Raw genomic sequence first — 4945 nt, 5'->3', positions numbered from 1 at the left:
TAGCTGATTGGCATGTCACCATATTCTAATTTGTTGAGATTAGTGGGTGGAAATTGGTGGGTTTTTGTTAAATGTGAGCCAAAATCATCACAATTAAAAGAACCAAAGACTTAAACTACTTCAGTCTGTGTGCATTGAATTTATTTAATACACGAGTTTCACAATCTGAGTTGAATTACTGAAATAAATGAACTTTTCCACGACATTCTAATTTATTGAGATGCACCTGTAGTCGTTTTTTTTTTTGTACACCAATAATCGGTTTTATTTACAACTTTGAAAAATATTTTTTATTATTATTATAATTTTTTTTTTTACAGTGTACATACAAGTGGAGTGATACAAACATCTCAGTGCTGTTGGTAAATCAAATCCGATTTATATAGACAGATGACTTGTCTACAATGCTGCATGAATAAAGTTGCTTTATTGCCTTTAATTTGAATACAACCCACTCGTAGATGAGCTTGAAAATGAGATGTGCGAAGATCAACAGCACTACACAAATGCATATGACCCACTTATTATTTATGCTACTGTTCATTGCTGTTCACAGTCCTTCCTCATTATTTGCGACATAATCACAACCTTGTTTTGAATGTGATTATGGTTGCGTAGCTTCAGGGCACCATTGTGTTTGAGAAGTCTGTTTCACTAGAATTGGCCTTAAACAGTGCTCTGGGAAAATCGGAGTATTAATAACAATTATTGGCCTTCTTTAGTTTCTAAAGGCACCTTAAGTGTTGGGTATTGACTGTTGTCTACTGATTTCACAGCTTGTCACTTGGGGTTCAACTCCCATTGACTCAGAACACTTCAAACAAGCCCTCATTCACCAACACACTCTCCACATGCATATGTGCAGGAAGATATTATTCTAAATAGCATCATGATCAGAAATAGAAAAATTAAAGCATGCACTTGACATGTAAGGAAAATTGATAGTTTGCTGTTGTTTTCTAGTCATCTACTGAAATGGTTTCATTTAATCCTTACTAGTTAAAAAAGCTGCCAAATACAAACATGTATCAGTTTTATTGACTGATTTGTGTTTATAGGAAATGCATGACGACAGTGAATAAGGCACGGCATTATTTAATATTTTAAAAGTGCTATTAATGTTGCTGGCTGACTGATATGACACGTCACTTTTCATTGCCTTCAACGGAAAATCCATTAAAATGTTATATATCAGGCATATGAGGCATTATTATATGATTGATTCATGTACAAATACAAGCATTACGTTTAACTTTTCCAAACCACAAACTATGACAGAAGCAGCATTGAAACTTTACCTGCCATTAGAATTCACGCTCTCAATTCATCTCTGTAAACTAGAATTGTAACTAGGAGGAAAATTCACAGTAGAATGTTCATTAAATATGAAGTATTGCATGTCAGCAAATTTAATTTGAAAGACAAAAATAAATCAGCAGCTGATGTCAGTATATACCTAAACATGAGGGGTATCAGATACTTAGTGCAGAGCTATTCAGAAATGAATTAGGTTTCATCAACAGATGAGATCTCATCATTTCTAAGGCGAGTATCCGGATAAACAGTCCAGTTTAGACATGAATTCTCATGCTGGTCCAGGTTTGTTTATGCTCTTTGTTGCTCAAGTGCCGGTGAAGCTGGTTGACCAAGAAAGTCTTGATGGCTGAGGCAGGAAAAACAGCTTAACGCAGTATTAAGACAGTCTTAACTGGTCTCCTAGTTTGGTTTTAGGTATTTTTTGGCTGGTCAGGCTGGAAGAGACCAGTTGAAGACCAGCTTGGTCAGGCTGAGCTTAGACCAGCAAACCATCTTAGACTGGTTTAAGCTTTATCAGCAAGTGACCCAACTGACCTTACGACAGCAATTACTTAACCGCTGCTGCTGCTTTTCAAGGGTGGGTGTACTTTATATCCGTCAAACAAAATGACATTGTGAGTCGGTGATGTACATGAAAATTATGTACTTGATGACTTTGGAATAAATTGCCTCAAATCATTGTGCAGAAAAACAGAAAGCACAGGCTTTTGTATCAGGTTATTATGCTGAAATACTAAATATAATGGTAGAAGATGAAAAAATAGTGAAATTACCAGGGAAAATCTAGCCAGGCGTGAAGAAGTCAGACAGTTGATGTCATAAATATTGACATTAATAAGCAGGAAAATTATGTAATGGACGCTTTCTGCAGATGCAAACAGGACAAATGCATTTTGTGTGTGTTTTTCTATGAATGTCAATGTCCTAAAGAACGACAAGTGCTATTTATCACTTGTATTATGTTAAAATTCTGGATATAATTATGTTCTGAGTCAACTGATCCTAAATGAATTCAATACAATTAACCCAAAATCACACTCTGAGGAAAAAAATCAGGTAAAAACAGTAAACCTTTAACATGAATACTTTTCACACATTACAAAAAAGTAAACATGAGAACATGATTTTCAAAACTAAATTTAAACATGATTTTTAAAACTAACTTTTTAATTCACTCAAAACGTATTTTTTTTAAAACATCTGTTTTTCACAAAATGTGAATATTATAAAGTGTTTTAAATATTTTTTCAAAATTTTTATGTGCGCTTTTCTGAAGCTCAGACAGTAGAGCATGGCATTAACAACAGAAAGATCAAAATTCACATGCTTGAACTACTTGGGGTCTGTGCACCTGCCTTTAACCTTGAAAAATCTGTATTCTACTATTCCTTTCCTTTGAGCAAACATAGAGATGTTTTGCTTTTGGACGATCATTCAGAAGCTTAGTTGTTCATGCAGTCTACAATTCAGTCAGTTTGACAGACACAAGTCAGAGAATTGATTTGATTGGCTATTTGGGCCGTCAGTCATTTATCTGTCGTAAGGTCAATTATCAGCCATCATTTGATAATCATGTTTTTCTAGAACTCATTGTGTCAGTGATTAAGAAGGGATCCAAGAGACAGTTGGTTTGCTGAAAACCGTTCTGTAGCCATTGACGTCGATCCAGACACAGGCACTGACTGGCACAGACTTGCGCTGCAGGTGGTCAGGAAGTGCTTTCTTCTTCCTCTTTCTTCACTGTAAGAACAAACATGCAATTTTATTTACAGCCACCTCATAAACGAGCTTCAATGGGCTCCTCCAATTAACTAAACAACTGTTATTTCCAGACATATCCATCATAATTACACTCTCGCACATGACATTGGCAGATAAATATTCTATTCTAGCTGCATCTCTCTCTCTTTCTTGGCTGGCTTTGGCTTCTTCCTACCTCTGCTTTTGATTTCTGAGAGCACTGAAGGTCTGAACACTGTTGCGTGGAAGATGAAAGGTCAAAGGCTACCGACGAATTCTATGGCACGTTCCCCAGATATAATGAGCACTCTCATTCTTGAACAGTTCATCAAGGTTTTTAGTCGAGCCTTATGCTCTCTGTGGAAAACAAATCCGGCTTATTAGCCAAATATGTATCTCTTTTTTTGCACCGTCTCTGTGGCTGCATGCAAATTTCACCCTTTATTTAAGGAGAAAATCACCGTTCCTCGTATTCCCCGAACTCTTCACTGTCTGCGTCAGACAGCTTAGCATATACAATGGGCTCATCGGCGACTTCAGCGGCATGGCTAATGCGAGACCTTTTGCGCTGCTTAATTCCGGAAGAATAAACAAAATTATTCAAACACAGATAATTAACCGGGGAAACAATCAGCTGTATGAATAATAATCCGCAGTGGTAGATATTATAACTTTAGAGCATGAGAATAAGATGGATGTGGGTACCTTGGGCATGAGCTTATCAAATAAGGCTCGGTAAATGTACCCTGAATGAAATGAGTCAATCATTTTAATGTGCGAGAGAAGCCCTGAGGAGAACAAATAAGCAATCACTACATCACGCAAGGCGAGCAAATGAACCTGCTGCACAATTAGGCAGGGTCACATTCGGCGAGGGCTGCGAGCACTCCATGTGCTAATGAGCTCTGTGCGTGTCAGGGAAAGAGGGATGGAGGGAGAGCGAGAGATAGTAGTCGCCTGAATAAAGAGCCTACAACCACAGCACTTACGTTGGAATAGATAGCGCTTCATTAAGGACACTTTCACACCACAGCTTTTGGTGCCATTTGACGTCAGAGTTCGGTTCATTTTGTTATAAACGCCATTCAAGTTCTTTTCAAAAGGTGGTCTGGGGTGTAAATTATTTGTACTCAGGTACAGTTCACACACAGTTGATAGGAACACAATCAAGTCACGGAAGTGAACTACTAATGCAAGTGCTGTTTCATGTGTTTAAAGATTTGGTACTGAATTCACTGACAAAAACATGAATAAAAATGGAAGAAAAGTTACGTCTGATGACGCCAACAAACTGGGGTTTGGAATCAAAAGAACAATGTGAAAAGAGTGGGGGCAGAGGGAACGTCAGATTTGGACCAAGATATTGAACAAAAGTTTGGTCTAAAGTGTATGATTTTGGCAGCATTTGTGATAAACTTCGAGAATTGTAAAAGATTTCTTTAATTGTGAGGCAGTCTTTGATCACTTATGCCCAAAGTATTCTTTATTTTTGACACGAATGCTCATCGTGTACGTATAGCCAAACACACAGCCTTTCAGCATGCGCCAACAGTCAGATAACATAACTAAAAAGCCTACAACCACAGAGTTATGTGTATCTCTAAGCCCCCTCACATTGATAGCGCTTCATTAAGGACACTTTCACACCACGGCTTTTTGTGCCATTTGACATCAAAGTTCAGTTCATTTGGAGTTCTCATCAAAAGGTGGTCTGGGGTAGAGCTGCACGATAAATCGAAATGGAATCGAGATCGCGATTCGACAGAAGCTGCGATTGTCATGCGTATCTTTCAGTGAAGCACGGTTCTGTGATCAGCAGTAAATCTCCATCCAAAGGCCAGAGGGCGCTCTCGCGCTGAAACTCCAAATACGCCTCGCAGAAGAAACC

General features: G+C 38.0%; 1 protein-coding gene across 1 annotated transcript in view; it reads right to left on the bottom strand.

Annotated features, from left to right (window-relative positions):
• Window positions 1–2585: 2585 nt before the first annotated feature.
• The window catches only part of LOC107715444 (trichohyalin-like), a 113677-nt gene continuing 111317 nt past the window's right edge, over window positions 2586–4945 (bottom strand). Inside the window, exon 26 of the mRNA XM_016521588.1 lies at window positions 2586–3057. The gene's annotated coding sequence lies outside the window, so the exon portion shown is untranslated. The remainder of the gene's footprint in view (window positions 3058–4945) is intronic.

The sequence above is a fragment of the Sinocyclocheilus rhinocerous genome, unplaced genomic scaffold, assembly GCF_001515625.1.
Source record: "Sinocyclocheilus rhinocerous isolate Xijiao unplaced genomic scaffold, SAMN03320098_v1.1 scaffold539, whole genome shotgun sequence".
NCBI classification, from domain to species: Eukaryota; Metazoa; Chordata; class Actinopteri; order Cypriniformes; family Cyprinidae; genus Sinocyclocheilus; species Sinocyclocheilus rhinocerous.
Note: the sequence above shows the minus strand (reverse complement) of the source record. Positions and strands in the feature narration are given on the sequence as shown.